The sequence below is a fragment of the Prionailurus bengalensis genome, chromosome E1 (genome assembly GCF_016509475.1).
Source record: "Prionailurus bengalensis isolate Pbe53 chromosome E1, Fcat_Pben_1.1_paternal_pri, whole genome shotgun sequence".
Taxonomy (NCBI): Eukaryota; Metazoa; Chordata; class Mammalia; order Carnivora; family Felidae; genus Prionailurus; species Prionailurus bengalensis.
This window is the reverse complement of record NC_057347.1, coordinates 23,354,759-23,373,113: the sequence shown is the minus strand read 5'-3', so window position 1 is coordinate 23,373,113 and position 18,355 is coordinate 23,354,759. Positions and strand designations below refer to the sequence as shown.

At 46.3% G+C, this 18,355-nt stretch overlaps 1 long non-coding RNA gene across 1 annotated transcript; it reads left to right on the top strand.

Moving 5' to 3' along the window:
• Positions 1-646: 646 nt before the first annotated feature.
• Positions 647-14,853, top strand: LOC122485255. The gene is made up of 5 exons (XR_006297825.1): positions 647-1,564; positions 7,702-7,766; positions 11,365-11,523; positions 12,221-12,305; positions 12,949-14,853. It is a non-coding gene; the product is annotated as an uncharacterized LOC122485255 (long non-coding RNA).
• Positions 14,854-18,355: the final 3,502 nt, after the last annotated feature.

Sequence of the window (18,355 nt, the reverse complement as noted above, 5' to 3'; positions counted from 1 at the left end):
ATTTTGTGGGAGGTTAGCCATCATCTTGTTGGCTCGATTTCAGGATTCTTTAGTGTTCATAGGGTACTGTAATTCTCTCTGCCACAGCCCTTGCCCAGCATGGAAATTCTTTACTCGTCCATCTATCCCGCTAAACAGTGACCTCTGGGGGGGCAGGACTCAGCCTTTCATCTGTGACCTCAGTGCCTGGCACAGCCTGGCACATAGCAGGTGCTCGTTAAATGCTGACTGGTTACATAAATGGGACTCTAACTGTGTACAGGTGTTCCAAAGCACATGTCTTTTTTGTCTGTGTGTTCGTTTAATTCAAAGAAATGGAGGGGCGCCTGGGTGGCTCAGTCGGTTAAAGTATCCAACTTCAGCTCAAGTCATGATCTCACAGCTCGTGGGTTCGAGTCCCACATCGGGCTCTGAGCTGACAGCTCAGAGCCTGGAGCCTGCTTCGGCTTCTGTGTCTCCCTCTCTCTGCCCCTCTTCCGCTCGTGCTCTCTCTCTCTCAAAAATAAATAAACATTAAAAAAATTTTTTTAAAGGAAATGGAGGGTGATTTTGCATTAAAAGTTCAACAGAAGTTCACAAGCATCCTTTGTGATACTCTGTAGTATCTGAAAATATCACAGAACCAAGATGAGGTCCACTGGTCGGAAAGAGATGGAATGTTCTTAAGGGTTTTAGTCTTCTCTCCTTTATCCTTTAGTGTTTGGATGACTGCAGAGCATATTTATGGTTGATTTGGCATTCTTGGGAGAGAGGTGTTGTTCAAGCATGAGGCGAGATTTTATTGAGGAAACAAAAGCCCCATGGAGGTCAAATTCCATCAGCATGAAAAAGGCGACTGCTCCTTATAATTTCTGGAAGCTGCGGCCAGCAGTTGGAAAGACAGCGTTAGCAATAGCATCACCAAGCCCTGAGAATGCAGCTGTAAAGGGACTTCGGGATTCTACAGGACGAAAGCTTCCATTGGAAGGTGAGGGCACAATGTCTGCTTCTTTGCAGTGAACCTGATTTTCCTGATCTGTACGGGCAGCCTTCCCTTCCTCAAAGGCACTTGGCAGGCTGCAAAGGAAGGGTGGCATAAAGTCTTTTGTGCCTAGAAGATGCTCAGTCATGGCACCAATATCTTCTCGTTCTCCTGAAAGTGGAAATCCTAAACCTACAGAAAATCAGAGATGTGGAAATAAATTCTGCTCTTAGAGGCCACGTGACTGGTGCCCAGCCACTCAGCTGCCCAGTCTGGAAGGGGAAGAGTCACTCTGCTGCTACCGGCTTAAAGTGTAAACATGTGCCCACAGTGTTTCTACTGACAGCACCCGAGGTGCTGGGAGAACAGCCTTCGCTTGCAGGAACAGTGGCTCTCCTGGAAAAGCCAGCTTGCTTGGCTGGAGTTGAGCCAGCAGAGCTGGGTCTCGCCCTGGCAAATTCTCTATCACTCCAAGGTCCAGGAGACTGGGAAAACTGGCCAGCGTCAGGGGGCCTCCCTCTGTACCAGCCTCCGGGTTCTTGCTCAGGGTGCTGGTTGGTGGCCTAGAATACAACCGGTTTGAATTCACCTCTTTCCACTGCTGTAAGTTCTCGGAGTTGCGTAAATTTGAAATTCTGGCACCCTGTGATTGTTAGGGTGGGAGATAAGGTGATTTAGGAAAGACCCCAGGCTTGGATTCCTCCAGCTTCTCACCTGCCCTTGGTCCCAGTACCAATCTGGCGCAAATCACCTTTGCAGGGAACTGGGAGACACCGCGGCCGCTCTGGTCACCTGATTTCTTTCCCTTTCACCTTTGCAGTTCTCTCCCCTGCCCCCAAAGAACCGAAATGAAATGAGAAGTAAATTGCCAAGGGAGATCCTCTCCTGGGGCAAATTTCCTGTCTTTGCTTATGGGCATGGAGACCCTGAGTGGGGAGGCTAGTTGCAGAGAGCGCTCTCCCAGAACCAGCCCTGGGGGGACAGGTGCAGGCAGTGTCTACTCTTTCCTGGGGTGGGGGTAGGGATTTAACAAGAGAAGGAGGAAGAAGAGAGACTGTATAGGAGACCCCAAGGGCTGTCCCTATTTCTCCACCCTGCCCCACCCCGAAACTGTCAGTCTCCACCAAGCCTCACAGAGAGAGAGAGAGAGAGAGAGAGAGAGAGAGAAGTGGGGGTGGGGAGAAAGAGACGGAGGGGGGAAATCAAAGAAAATTGCAAAAGTCAATGGCCCGGAACTAGAGGCAGCCTCAGCAACTGCAGTGTGACTTTGATTCCCCTATCATAACCCTGAATTAAAAATTCAGGCAATTATCTGCATGGCTTCCTTCTGATTAGAACGAGCCGGAGCCTCATTAATGCATCAGCACAGAGGAAAGCCATTAGGGTCTGTGAAATGGAATGTTTCTCTGAGAACAGGTTCCGCTTGATGTAGAATACCCAGCAAAAAGAAATTTCACACATTTTTGAGCCCAGAGTCACAGGACGGCACCCTGCTTCAGGGCTGCAGACCCCACCAGGACTGTCCCTTTTCAGCAGGCTCTGGGTGAAAGCCACCTTTGTTTCCCAGCCCCTCTCTGGCACCTCCATCCACTGGAGTCATGTGGAGGGAGGAAGAGGGGGGTGAGGGGCCAGAAGGGACCTCCTGGCTGCTCCCTTTGCTAAGACACCAAGTCGGCCTGGATGCGGGGTCTCAAAGTCCTTGAGACATGAGGAGCACCCGAACTTCTTGGGAGTTCACTGCTCTGCTTTGCTACCGGAAGCAAGCTGGTCAACGACACTGAAGGTCCAAGACTCCAGAAAAGAGCAAAGTATCTGCATGTTCCCTTCCCTGACTCATGTGGTGACTTGGGCATCCCAAGGCCATCCAAGCAGGATGTGGTGACCCTGAGACAGCCCTGGGGGCACGTTGCTTAGGAGAGGGTGAGGGGTTGGAGGTAAGGAGGGCACCCTTTGTTCATTCCTTATTCTGTAAGCTCAGCGCTCTTAGGAACACACATCTGCCGGTCCCTAAACGGGCAAACATCCCTACCAACGGCTGGCATTCGGAAGCCCCTCTGTTTGGGATTTCCGGGGCGCAGCTCTCTTCCTCCAGTGACTGTATATCACTTCCAGGGGAAGCCAGGCGTGGTTTCCCTTGAAGCCCCGATAAGGCCGGTTCTTGGGAAGACTGGGCTTGCTCCAGACGTTATTGTCTAGATTCTCTTCAAGCCAGTGGGTGGGACTTGGGCTCCCTCATTTCGGACAGCCCAGCCTTCTTCTAACACATGGATTCTCGGGACACCACACACTGATCCCGGGGATAAGTGAGGTCTTCAGGAGGAAAGCTAGTCTTACACGGTGAGAACTGATACAGATGAAAAAGATTTTGTAAAAAGAGAACTGGTTACAGTCAAATAGGATGCCAACCAGGAAAACGTTACCCTTCAGACTGTCTGGCTTAGCCCCGTTCTTCTGCTGGCACACCTGCTAACTACTCGGTGTGAGGAATCAGGGCCAAGTGTCTGTGCAAAGCTGTAAACACAGTGAGCCGGAGTCAATGTGTAACTAATCTCATTTGTAGCAGCTGCGCCCCCTACTGTATACCAGCCAAAGTAGGCGACCCTGGGGTAATTCAGGTTTTCAAGATGTTTTCAGTCACATCCCACGTTAGAAGGGTACATTCCTGGTCACCGGGGAGTTTTTATGAAGCGTGTTTTCAATACTGCAGACAGTTTTATGGGCGAAGGTTCTTAGAGTTTACCTCCCCTCCCCCCCCAACACAAACAAGATGCTCGGTGATTCAATTATGTTCTTTGTGGACTCTGAGTGTCCGGTCTTTCCAACACTTTGCTTTCACTGGGCCAACACTCAGCAAAGTCAAAGACGGTGACTGCAGATGACCCCTGTGTGAAGGGCTGACCTAAAGGCACCCGAAGTCTTGGGTGGGGGGAGGTTATCTCTCTAGGCTCACCAGCTGGTATGAGAGTGAGGGGGGCCTGGCCAAAGGTCAGGAATGTGGGCCTTCTAGAGACCAAAGCTACTCCCCCAGCCCCACAGCACAGGCCTTCCTTCTGCCATGGGAAGTGATCAAATCTCAGCCCTGAGTGTCTTCCGACCTTCCATGGTATTTCTCAATATTTTAAACATAGACTCTTGCCAGTCAGATCATTCCTTCCTTCCCAAGACCATTTGGTTCCCACCTTTGTGACTTGTCACTCCTTATTCATGCAACAAATATTTTCTGAGCAGCTGTCATGTGCTAGATATTGTTCTAAGAACAGGAACGCTGAACACAAGACAGAGGAAGTCTCTGTTCTCGTGGAGCATACATTCCAGTTGGGAATGCAGACAATTACAGAAAGACGGATGAGTGAGTCAGCGGTGTGAGTGCAGTGGACAAACAAAGCTGGGTCAGGGAGAGAAACTGAGGGAGTTCTACTTTATACAGGTGGTGTTCAGAGAAGCCCATTGGAAAACCTTTGTGCTACACTCTGGCAATCTGTCTTATTTCTCTCTTTCTTTAAATTTTTTTTTAATGTTTATTTATTTTTGAGAGAGAGAGAGACCGAGTGTAAGTGGGGGAGGGGCAGAGAGAGAGGGAGCCACAGAATCCGAAGCAGGCTCCAGGCTCTGAGCCGTCAGCACAGAGCTGGACACAGGGCTCGAACACACGAACCGTGAAAACACGACTTGAGCTGAAGTTCGACGCTTAGCCAACTCAGCCCACCCAGGCACCCCCTTATTTCTCTCCTTTAAAACTAGGACTGCCTCTTCCGGAAAACATCCTACTAACTTTCCCCCCTGCACTGATGTTTCCTTCGGCTCATTTCTGTTCCATCTTGTTCATTCTTGGAAAGACGTACACTTGTATCTTGGATGATAGCCTCCTGGAATAAGGGTCCTGTCTTCTGTTTCTTTGGTTTGCTATCAGAACAGGAGTTGGGGAAGGCAGGGAGGGAACAAGTGTGTCTATGATGTGCTAGAGACATTACCACATCAGTTCATCTCCTCCATGCACATCTCCTGCAGATTCTGTATTATAGTCCCCATTGGAAAACAAGGACAGCGAGGCTTCATTTATCCAAGGGCATACAACTTCCAAATGGTGTGCCTGGGATTTGAACCCTGACCTGGCCATGCAAAAGAAATGATTAAACTCCTCCTGTCTGCTGGATTAGAAATCCCTCCTTTGTGGGGTGCCTGGGTGGCTCAGTCGGTTAAGCGTCCGACTTCAGCTCAGGTCACGATCTCGCGGTCCATGAGTTCGAGCCCCACATCGGGCTCTGGGCTGATGGCTCGGAGCCCGGAGCCTGCTTCCGATTCTGTGTCTCCCTCTCTTTTGCCCCTTCCCCGTTCATGCTCTGTCTCTCTCTGTCTCAAAAATAAATAAACGTTAAAAAAAAAAAAAAAGAAATCCCTCCTTTGCTACTAACCGGGCAGCCACAGACATGCCACTTCTCCTTCCTGGGGCTCATAACCCCTTCTCTATAAACTGAGGTTAGATCACAGGATCTCCCAGATCTGTTCCAGCTCTAACATTCTAAGAAATACAATCTCCTACAAGGAATGGGGCAAGGTGGAGGGCAAGGGGAAGTCAAGTGACTTCCCCACCTCCAATCTGATCTTTTAAGAGAGAACAAAATGCCACATTTTGTTCATTCAGTTAAAATTCAACATGTACTGAATATGTGTCAGAGCCTGGCATGTGCTAAGGATACGGCCACAAACATTTATTTATTTATTTGTTTGTTTGTTTATTTATTTAAATGTTTATTCCTTTTTGAGAGACAGACCATGAGCAGGGGAGGGACAGAGCGAGAGGGAGATGCAGAATCTGAACAGGTCCTGAGCTGTCAGCACAGAGCCTGACACAGGACTCGAACTCACAGACCGTGAGATCATGACCTGAGCCGAAATCGGTCATCCAACCAACTGAGCCACCCAGGCGCCCTGCAGACACAAACTTTTAAAGCATGTCTTCATCCTGGAATGGGTATAAAGGGAAAGACAAACATGACAAGAAATTGCTACAATAATTATAATGGCCAACATTTTATATTTGCTCTTTTCCAGTAATTGCTCTGAGCACTTGGAAACCTTTTAACTCATTTCACTCTTCCCAAGCAATCAGGAAATGGATACCATTTTTATCCCTACTTTACAAGTGAGTAAACTGAGGCACAAAGAGGTGTGTATGTCAGAGCTCTTACGAACATTAATAATGCATGCAAACTATTTATTTACAGGGCCTGACGTGCAGAAATCATGCTAGGCAGATGTTGTGCAACATTAACCAGTGCTTTCGTGCCCCTGATATTTCTGCAATTCCTTGCTTGACCCCTCTGCCATTAGGAATCAGTCACACACAGCCAGTTGGAGGGATGAGACTTTCTGCAGAGAGCAGAGAAGGCTTTAGGGTTTTAAAACTCCTAATCTGTGGCTGTGACGTAACGCAGGACATAGAACAGATTGGATGAGTTAGAGCCAGTTTTCTGGCCCACAGAAAAGGGGAAAGCGAGGAGGTGGAAAGAAGCATGCTAGACCCCCTGAGAAATGGAGAACTAGACTCTGTTCCCTATTCAAGCTAGATGTCCAGCAAGGTGTAGAGTCAGACGGCAGAGCAGGAAGGGCTGGTGTACATGCTGGGGTGCCTGACATGGACCCACCAAGTTGTTCCTTGGGCACTGACGTGGTATGGGGGCAAAGTGCTCTGGGTTTGAGAGGTTGAAAGTAGAAGAGATCTGAGCCCTGCAAAGTCCCACTCTGGCCAGCACAGTGCACACAGCACAGTGAATGTCCGTCTCCCTAGCAGGAATGTGGATGTAAAAAGAGGGCCACTGGGCCTGAAGAGTCTTCTAGAATAGGAACAAAATAAAATGCTGCCTGAAGGACCGGCATGGGAAGTGGATGTCTTATGGCTGCCACAAAGAGGCAGGAAGGCATAGAGGCCAGGACAGGGCCTACTTGAGGGCAAGGGTCTCTGTCCGCTTAGTCCACTGCTCTGTCCTGTGGGTCTGGTTTGGGTAATAGGTGATCGATCAAAACTTGTTAAATGAATGACTTTAGGCACACTGCCTCCAGAACCAGGCCATTGTGTTTCAAACCTCATCTCTGCCTCTCACTGCCTGGGTAAGTCTCTTCCCTTCTCTGTGCCTCGTGTGCAAAATAAAAATCGCACAGATCAAGGGCACCTAGGTAGCTCATTCGGTTGAGCATGCTCTCGTGGGTCATGCTCTCGTGGGTTAATTAGATCGAGCCCCAAGTCGGGCTCAGTGCTGACGCGGAGACTGCTTGGGATTCTCTCTCTGCCCCTTCCCTCCTGTCAAAATGAATAAATAAATATTAAAAAAAATAGTTCAGATCAGTACTGATCCAAGGTCAAAAGAGAGGATGTGTAAAGTGCTTAGTGCCGGCATAGCACAGGTGCTCAGTAAGTATTTGTTCTTAGTATTAGCACATGCCCCCCCCTTGTCCTGCACCTCAGTGCTACATTAGGTCCCCCCAAACCCTGAAATCAGACACAACCTTGAAGAAAAGTTGAGGACTCCAGAGTTGGCTAAGATCGAATTCCCACACCATGCTACAATGGAGACTCCTAATAGAAATTAAGCTAAGCACTTAAAAACAAAAGTTACTTTTCTTGAACAATGGATTTTGGAGCCCGATATTCATATTCATGAGGAGTGCAAGCCTGTGAAAAATGAGGCGTCCCTTGAAGACCTTTGCTAGCATTTTAAATTAAATAACGTTCTCCCCTGTAGGCATTCACAGGACAACTTACCTCTCACCTTACCGTGTTTCTAGAAGAGCACAGTTCTGAATTCAGGTGAGTTCTCACTTGCCAGTGCTGCTAATACAAGTGAACTTGCAAGGAGGATAAGTCTGCGAAACAGAACTCTGTTTTTCTCTCTTCCTTCCACTTCCTCCTACTGAAAGCACTCCAGGCTTTCCTGAAGAAATTCAGTAGAAAGGTTTTACTTATTGTAAACTCTCATGAAGGTGAGTGATAAATATTATTAGTAATGTTTTTAAGGTTTCTTTTTTTTTATGTTTATTTTTGAGAGAGAGAGAGAGAGAGACAGAGAATAAGCGGGAGAGGGGCAGAGAGAGTGGGAGAGAGAATCCAAAGCAGGCTCCAGCTTCTGAGCCGTTCAGTGCAGAGCCCAATGTCAGGCTCAAACCCACGAACTGTGAAATCATGACCTGAGCCAAAGTCAGAGGCTTAACCAACTGAGCCACCCAATTAATGCCCAAACATTAATTTTTTATTTACAAAAATCTGCATTGATTTGACTTACCACTTATTTAAAAAATTTTTAATGTTTATTATTGAGAGACAGAGAGAGACAGAGTGAGAGTGGGGGAGGGGCAGAGAGAGGAAGAGACACAGAATCTGAAGGAGGCTCCAGGCTCTGAGCTGTCAGCACAGAGCCTGATGCAGGGCTCAAACCCACAAACCACGAGATCATGACCCGAGCTGAAGTTGGACGCCCAGCTGACTGAGCCACCCAGGTGCCCCATGACTTCTCACTTACTTAAATGCCAATAGGTGACAAACTCTCCCGTGTGCTCAGTACTGTCCCCATTTTAGCACTGAAAACCCCATATCCTGGGAATGCCAGTGATAAATCAGGTAGACTTGTCACCTCAAAAAAGTGGAGATTTTTTTTTTTGATGGACACAAGGAAATGTACTTGTTCGAAATCAAAAGAGGTTACCTCCTGGGAAACCGATTCCCTCCGGGAGACCCCACTCCACGCACTATTAGCAAGTGTGGCTGATTTGACAAGGAGGAAGTGCGGGTGGGTTGGGGGGGAGGGGGTGGCAGAGAGAAGACTGTTTCAGATATGGCTGCCTGACAAGCCTACAAACCCTTGTCTTGGCATCCTTCCTACAATGTCCCTCACTTTGAGTCAGGCTCTGGATCCCCCAACAAACCCCACGGAGCAGTTCTTGCAGCTCCAAGTCACCATCAAATCTGCGTGTACGAAGCGCTGTGGGTGTCCCCGCACAAGGGAGCAGCCCAAGCATGGGGGTTCCTTCAGGACATGTGGGGTGGCTTCCCCAGCCTCTGTAGATGTATGTCCCGTTCCCTCAGACCAAGTGTCTCGTGCCGTTTTTGTGGTATCCACATACCTCATGGAATTGGCCCACCGCGTGCAGATCGAGTTTCCAGTCACAGAGGATGCAGTGTGGCCTGTTTCCACACACCCGAGAGATGAATGTGAGGGCCCATCAGGACTGTGGGCATTTGGATTCCTGAGGCCACAGTGCTCCTCCCACGGGTTGGGGTCTCTCGTGAGATTGCTGGACTGCTGTCATCTGAAGGCTTGACTGGGGCTGGGAGGGTCTGCTTCCAAGATGGCTCATCACATGGCTGTTGGCTGGAGGCCTCGGTTTCTCACCATGAGGACCTCTCTGTAAGGTTACTTGAGTGCCTCCCTGACATGACAGCTTCCCCTGTGATGAATGACCCAAGAGAAAGAAAGCAAGAAGGCAGCCACAGTGCTGTTTAAGACCCAGTCATGCACTATCATTTCCTCCATACTCTAAGTCCGCCAAGCCACTAAGTCCAGCCCACGTTCCAGGGGAGGGGAATCAGGGAGGAAAAAGAATCAAAGGATTTGGGGACATATTTTCAAACCACAGTTTCCCAAGGCATCATGTGGCTGGACCAGGAATGAATCTCCACGAAGGCTGGTACTGGTAGTAACACAGTAGGAAGAACATGGGCTTTGAGTCAAATCTGAGTTGGAAACCAGGCTTTGATCCTTTCCATTTTCTGGGATCTGGGGCAAAACGGTCATCTCTAAACCTTAGTTTCTTTATCTGCAAAATGAAAATTAGAATTGTAATTCTTCCATGGAGTTTTTTTTTTTTCAACGTTTATTTATTTTTGGGACAGAGAGAGACAGAGCATGAACGGGGGAGGGGCAGAGAGCGAGGGAGACACAGAATCGGAAACAGGCTCCAGGCTCTGAGCCATCAGCCCAGAGCCCGACGCGGGGCTCGAACTCCCGTACCGCGAGATCGTGACCTGGCTGAAGTCGGACGCTTAACCAACTGCGCCACCCAGGCGCCCCTTCCATGGAGTTTTTTTTATAATTTAAACGAGATGACCCATGCAGGGACAGACTCCAACTGTATGGGGCCTGACACCTTTCCAACTTGACAGGTCCCTCTTGAAGAAAGGAGAATGCAAAATTACAAGTGTAAATAATGCACAAAATGAACATTTATTTAGAATTAAAAATGATAAAAATGGAGTGCCTGGCTGGCTCAGTTGATAGAACATGTGACTCTCGATCTCAAGGTCGTGAGTCCAAGCCCCATGTTGGGCATGGAGCCTACTTAAAATGAAATTTAAAATAATTAAGAAATGACCCCCCCCCCAAAACCCCACATGTTAAAGCAGGTGAATACCACAAATGTCACAAAATTCAGAAAAATGACAATTAAAAAAATCACCTAGGCATGCCTCTTTAAAATACTGTCTTCCCCACATTTTTACTGCATACTTTTTGGTCACTTGTCAACATGACAAAGATTTTGCAATATTTTCCATAGGCAGGGGCGCCTGGCTGGCTCTGTTGGTACAGTATGTGATTCTTGATCTCGGGGTCGTGAGTTTGAACCCCACATGAGGTGTAGAGATTACTTAAAAATAAAATCTTTAAAAATATATGTTTTCCATGGTCAGAAGATAATTTGGCTTTTCTTTAGCATGGTTGATTAAAATTTGGTTTTTATTATTGAGAGCTTATATTCAGCTCTACAACTTATTGTGGATAATGTCAGGCATTTTTTTTAGGGCTGTTGTCAAATTTGGTAAGCCTCCGAATATGTATTTTTTAAATATATGAGCTCAGGGCTTCAAGTAAGTGTTCCTGTGTAGTAAATTGATGGCACCCTTTACGCAGGGCGGTTGAGGGGGTCTGCATAAGAGAGGGGCTGGAAGCTTCAGGTTGCCTGACAGTCTTCCCCTGGAAGCAGGTATGTGTGGAGCATGGGGCTGGCATGTATCAGGTGCTCTGGAAATGGGAGAAGCCTGGAGAGTCCTTGTCTTCCTGCTCCACTGCCTCAGGCAAAACCAGAGACTTCCTGTCCTTGATTCTAACTGCTTTCTTCTCCAGTAGCTTCTCCAGTGCCCGTAGAAGGCGGGAACAGAAATACACCCCTTGGGTGGGAAGAATACTGGGCTCAGAATGAAAAGATCTGGGTTTGAGACCTGTCTTTGTCACTCAACTGTGGGACTTTGACAAATTACCCAGCCTCGCTGTGTGTCAGTTTCTTGGTCTCTGAGATGGGCATAGTTATACCAGCCTCGTGGGTTGTTGCCTGTGAACAGTAGAATACCAGTACAAGGGCCTTGTGGATTACAGAGCAATTTTACTAATGTAAAATGTTTTTATTTTGGTGCCTAGAAGTTACCAAGGAATCGGTTTGGACACTATCCAGTGTTTATGGGCATCTTAAATTCTTTGTTCTCTGTGGCCTAAATGAATTGGAAATTCAAACTGGACTTCAATCAAATTTGGCATAAAGACCAGGACAGCAAACTTGTCCACTCTTTCCACAAAAAGGTACTGAGTTCTAGCTATTGCCATATTTGTGCTAGAGACGGGGATTCCAGGATAGACAAGACACAGTCCTGGCACTTCAGGTATGGAGCACAGGTAAATGAAACCCCAGACAGACATCTGGAGGAAGGGCTCAGCCTTCAAGCCTGTTAAGTTCAAAACCTTGGCCTCCCTGTGCCTCAGTGTCTCCTTTTGCCAAGAGGCGTTGCTAACTGCTAGAGAGGGGTGTGGACACAAATGAGGGTCTGCACATCTCGGAGAACGTCTGGGCAGAGTCATCAGAGGGTTGCACAGAGCCCCGCTGAGACTGGTTGTTCTTGGGGAATTTTCAGGAAGCTTTGAAGTGCCACCAGGACGAGGGAGGCTGCCCCATCCTGGAGGTACATTCACTTGTAATTTACTCCCCCACGTGGGCTCTGGAGCTCCAGTCTCATAAATACATCGCTTGCTCAATCCTGCCGTGGAAGACGGACAGAGGGAGGGGGCTGGAGGGGAGGAATCACTAAATTAAGAAGGTCCCTGGGAGTGACTGGCCTACAGACACAACTGAGTCCCCTAAGTTTCTCTCCTTCAAACATAAATATTTCCAACTAAGATCACAGACTCCCTCCTCATAAAATCAATGAAACCACAAGGGAAAATGACCTCCCGCTTGACTGCACCAGAGATATCTCAAACGGAGTCACTTCCCCTCCCGCAGAAGCAACCGCTGCTGGGGTTCAAGGATCTGAAACCCAGGCACTGCCACCGAGAATCTGAGGCTAAGAAGAAGTCAGGTGGGTTGGGTACGTGTCCGTCTCATTTGACTTGCTGTGTTTCGGTGATGGCTTCTGCGCGACCCTGCTGCAGCATGAGGCTTTTTTCCTGGAACCAGACCTGGGTTCAAGGTGCAGCTCCTCTAATTACTGGCTGGGCGTCTTTGGGCAAAGTAGAATCTCTCCAGCGCAGTCTCCTCATCTAGTACAAGGTGGATGATAGATAGATAATGTACAGTCTGGTCTGCCTGCCCTGAAGGGGAGGTGACGAGATCAAGAGAACTGTCCATGCAAATGCTTTGTAAACCATAAAGCCCTTGATAAATAACAGCTCTTGTTATTAAAAGATAAAAGCACCAATCCTGCTAGTTAGTGTACTTGTTAGAACCCCTTACGCTATAAGTGACAGAACTCCTAACTTAAACTGGCTAAAACCGCAATTGACTTATGTAATTGAAAAGGATGGATTCAAGTGAGGATGAGGTTCGACATCACCAAGGACCAGCTCCTCCCCAGCTCCCACAGTGACCGCACATGTCACATCTTGACAAGAAGCCATCCAGAGGAGGGGAGTTCCTTTCCCCCAATTTCCATTAAAGAGAGATGGAGGGGGAGGAGTGAGGGACTCTTTTTTTTCCAGAGTTAGCCAATTTCACTGGCTTTCTTTCCACAGCCAGGGGATTAGATATGCTGATTGGCTGAAGAGAATCAAGGACCATCCCTAGATCTGGAAGCAGGATCATGATGTCAACCAAACCACATTTGGAGGCGTTACTTTATCAGAAGAGTGAAAAAATGCCAAGTTGCACAAATACCCAACCAGTACAGTCCACCCCCTTTAACTGCCCAATATCCACACCCACCTGCATCCCCATAAATACACCTCAAAAAATCTCCACTCCCTCTATGAACTCTTTTTCCAAAAGAGACAAGCCATGATTTCATGTAGTCTGGTTCTCTAGGTGATTCATGGTCCTCGTGGAGGGAGCTGCTATGGTCCTATGCAGTCCAGTGAGGCTCAGTGGTAAATTTAATCACCACTGATGCATTTAGTAAACAGCAATGGAGAACAGGGTAATTGCACTAAAAACTCTCATTTGGAAAAGGAAAGGACAGGATACAACTGTCAACGGTCACCCTGTCATATTCTGCCAGAAATCACATGGATGTCCTTCCTCGAAACAAGTACCTGTCCTCCCTAGTGCTGTCCTACAGAAGGCTCCTCTTTGCCCTTTGCCCTCTGTGGCCCCTGCTGTCTCTTTGGGGAAATCCCTCCTGTGTTAACCTTCACAGACCATGAGACATGTGCATCAAGGGCGGGGCCCCTTTTGGGAGCTGCACTGTTCTATCAGCTCTCTTCCTGCTTCTGTGAGTCTGGGAGCCTGGAAATCACCATCGTAGACTGTCGTGGACCAGGCTTATGGTTCCTCTGGCAAAATGATGCCCTTAAAAAGTGAATGAGATCCTGCTTTATCCCTTCTGGCAAATGCCATGGATGGTAACAAGAGTCAGGGATCTTACCATGCCATAGGCTTTGAACTAGAACTGCCTGGGGACAGCTGTGGCCTGGCAATAGGCCCAGGTGTTCTGGCCATCCTTTAGTATCTGTCTTGGCCTCTACTTGAGAATAATCTAGAACACCAGGCTAGGTGGGGATGACACGGATGACCCTTTCTTTGCAATAACAACTAAAATGTTAGAAGCAACATTTATTGATTGCTTACTATGGGGCGGCACTGTTCTAAAGGCTGCATCCTCACTGCAACCCTATGAGACAGGAACCATTATCATCTCCCCTTTGCAAACACTGGTCATGGAGCAGTAAAGAATCTGCTGTCATGCAGTGGGGCAGCAATGCAAACCCAGGCATGCTGGCTCTGTGGTCCCAGTGGAGCACTGACTGCTGTTGTGTTGTTCACTGGCTACTTCCTGTGGCGTCTTCCCAAGGGGCGTGCTGACTTCTTTGAGGCATCAGGAGGTGCCTGGGAGAGACCCCTCCTGCTTGGTGTCTCTGTCCCTATTATGGAGCTTCTTCTAACTGTCTTCTTTCAAGTAACTTTCTTTTGCTAACTTTGGTTTGAGGGTAGAGAATTGAGATTTTCCTGGATTCCCAGACAATTGTAACTGTAAACCATTGGCAAAAAGGCAACTCTTAGCAAATCTGTATTTTCTTCCCTTCTCTTACTGTTGGATGGGATCGGGTTTAGTTTAATTGAATCATCCTTGGAAGACCTTGCTGAAGAAGTTACCAGCACACTCCAAAATTTGAAATTTTCTTATAATATCCTTTAATGTTAAAGCCTCAGGAAGCACACGGTATGCATCTCAAGGCTTCATAGGCAACAGGTTAACCCATTGCTTACTACAACATGAAGAAGAATTACTGAATTCTCATACCAATTCTTTCCTTCACCCAAATCTTGCTGCTTAGCCTTGTAACATCCGCTTCTGGTATTAGATTATGTATCAATTAGGAATCTTTTGGTTGCGACTCAAACTAACTTAAGCAGAAAAGAAATTTATTGGAAGGCCACTAGGGGCTCAGAGAATTGACGGGAGACTGGGGGTCATGGCTGAGAAACATCAACAGCGACCCCCTTGGGGGAGCCAGCTGGTCCGCACTGCAGCCAGCCAATCCCTGCTATTTGCTCTCTGCTCAAGATCCTGCACCCAGGGAAGGAACATCAGATTGGTCAAGCTCAGGTCATTTGCCCACCTGGGGGTAGATAGGCCCCTGCAGACTATGCTTGGCACAGAAGAGATAATTCCAGTAAAGGAAACAAGGCTGCTATTCTGAAAGAGAAGTGGGTGCAGAGCAGTGGAAATCCAACAAACTCCCCTTCCACCCAGCAACACAGATCATTTGGCTGCGAAAGCTGTTAGTGTGCAATCCAGCAACATTGTGGCAGCTGGACCAGGAGGAGAGCAAGCAGGATAGAGGTCTGCAGGAAGGCACAGCAGTTAGGTGAATGTTAAGGACGATGAGCGGTCCAACCAACACCTGTCCTTGGATATCACCTTCAGGGATAGAACTCTATCTACACTGGATCTGATTTACTGTGGTAAGACTTAGGCACTTAGGAGTTAAAATGTAACAAAACAAACATGTTGCTTTAGTGGATGTAGTTTTGCCTGTTCACTTTGGGTGTTTGTGTCTAAGGGGTAAGCACAATACATTTATCTATCAGCATGGAATTATGTTCTCAGAAACCAGTGATTCTTATTCATTCACTGATTTAACAGATCACTTAATGAGTTTGGTCCTGGGCACTATCCAGGAGCTAAGGAGATACAAACATGGATGGCACAATCTCTGTTCTCGAGACTGAATATCCACACAGTGACAGAAGTCGTAGAAATACTTGTCTACTTGGAAGGAGTGATTCAATGTGAAGGCTCTGAAGTCAGACACAGAAAAGCACAGCATTGGATTCAAATCCTGGCCATGTGACTTTAGGCAAGTTATTGACACTCTCCAAACCTCAGATTTCTTGTCTCTGTAATGGGGATAATAATAGTTCCTAATTCAAAGGGTTGTTATTCTCCTCAAATTGATTAATAGATTTAATGTAATCCCAAACAAAATCCCAGCATTTAAAAAAAAAACATGGAAGTTGAAAAGCAGAGTGAGTCTAAAATATATAAGGCAATAAAAAGGGACAGGGATGGCCAAGACAATGTCAAAGAAGAACAGAGCTGGAAGGATCATACTGCCTTATAACATGACTTACTCTAAGTCTACAGCATCTAAAACAGTATGGTTTGGGCCCAAGGATAGACAAATAGACTAAAAGAATAGTCTAGAAATAGGCTGACATGCATAGGTCAGTTAATTTATTAATTTATGACAAAGATAATATTCAGAGCAGTGGGGAAAGGATTTTTTTTTTTGGTAACAATATTTGTTCTTTTGTGTCTTGCTTATCTCACTTAGCATAGTGTCTTCAGGATTCATGCAGGCTGTGACCTGTGTCAAAATTTCATTCCTCTTAGAAGCTGAATAATATTCCATTGTTTGCATATCCCACATTGTATTTATCTGTTCATCCACTGGTGGACATCTGTGTTGCTTCCAGCTTTTGGTCACCCCTGTGAGCAATGCTGCTTTGCATTTTAGTGTGCAAATTTCTGTTCGAGTTCTTGTTTTCAATTCTTTTGAGTGTATACTCGGAAAAGCTGGGTCATTTGCTATTCCATGTTGAATTTTTTGAGGATCTGCCATCCACTCTCCACAGTGGCTGTGCCATTTTACATTCCCATGCGCATTGTATGATGTTTCCAATTTCTCCACATCCTTGCCAAGACTTATTTTCTAGTGTTTGGCTTGTTTTTTTGCTTTTGACTGATGATAGCCATCCTTCTGGGTGTGATCCAGTTTTTTTTTTAATTTACTTTTTGTACTGCTAAATGAATGTCTCACTTTGGCTCATCATGGTCACTGGTCACTATACTATGAAATTTAACAACGAGCATTTAGTGGGTGGTTGTCACATAATAGTCACTGAACTGAGTTCTTTACTTTATTATCTTATTCAGTCCCCACAACAATAATGTTTTTGGCAAACATTTAACTGAAATATAACAGGCATACGGAGAAGTGTGCAAATGGTAGGTATACACATTGATGCATTTTCACAAAGTGGATACACCTATGTGACCAGCATCTAGATAAAAGGCTAAAACATTATCAGCACTCCAGAAATCTCTTGGTGTCCTCTCCCACTGCTACACAGTCCCTCATTCCCCCCCCCCAAGCCTCAGTAGAAAGCAATGATAACTATCTTTAAACTCATAGGTTAGTTTTGCCTGTTTTTGAATTTATATAAATGGAATCGTAAACTACAAAATCTTCTGCGCATTGCTTCCCTTACTAAATATGTTTATGAGGTTCATTCGTGTTTTCACGTGTAATAATAGTTCATTTATTAGCATTGCTAAGTAGCATTTCATTTTATGACTGTAGCACAATTTATTTATCCATTCTACTGTTGAGGGATATTTAGGCAGTTTCCTGTTTTAGGCTCTTACTAACAGCACTGCTGTGAACATTCTTTTCGTAAATATCTTTTGATGAATATATGCACACAACTCTATTGGGTATTTGCCCAGGAGTGTAATTGCTAAGTCATAGGATGTACGTCTATGTAGCCTCAGAGGCTACTTCCAAAGGGATTGATAAATATAAGTACTTCCCACAGGATAGGAGAGTCCCAACCACTTGCCCACATTGTTTCTCCTTTTCATTTTAGCCATGTGTGGTGAATATTATCATCCTAATGCACTCCCCCACCTCAATTCATCTGTTGAAACCTAATCCTCAATGTGACGGTATTTAGAGGTAGGGACTTTACGAGGTGATGGCAGGTGCCCTTATAAAAGAGGCCCCAGATTCGTCCTTTGCCACCATGGAAGGTTATAGCTGGAAAGCACAGTCTATGCACCAGAAAGTGTGTCCTCACCATACGCCAAATCTGTGCCTCCATGGTTGGTCTTCCCAGCCTTCAGAACTGTAAGAAATGAATGTCTGCTGTTTATAAGCCGCTCCACCTATGGTATTTGGTTATAGCAGCACAAATAGACTGAGGCAGTGTCTGTTCAACGCCTGTGAACACATAGTGGTATTGCATTGCGCTTTTAACTTGCATTCTTGGTGAACAGTGAAATTAAGCACTGTTTTCATATGTTTATTGGCTGCTTGGATATCTTCTCTGGGGCAGTGTCTGTTCAAATCTTTTGTCCACTTCTCTATTGTGTTGCTTTCCTTTTTTCTTATTAATTGTGAAAGTTCTTTACTCAGAAAATGAGTTTCTGTACCATATATTGCAAATATCTTTTCTCACGTGCCTTTTCACTGTCTTCAGGGTGTCTTTTGTTGAACAGAAGCTTTAAGTTTTAATCCAGTCCAGTTTACTGTTTTATTTTAGTGACTAGTAAGTACCTTTTGGTGTCCTGGTTACGAATCTGCCATATTCCATCACTTTGGCACTGCTGGTGGGAATGCAAGCTGGTGCATCCACTGTGGAAAAGAGTATGGAGATTCCTCAAAAAAACTAAAAATAGAACTACCCTACAACCCAGCA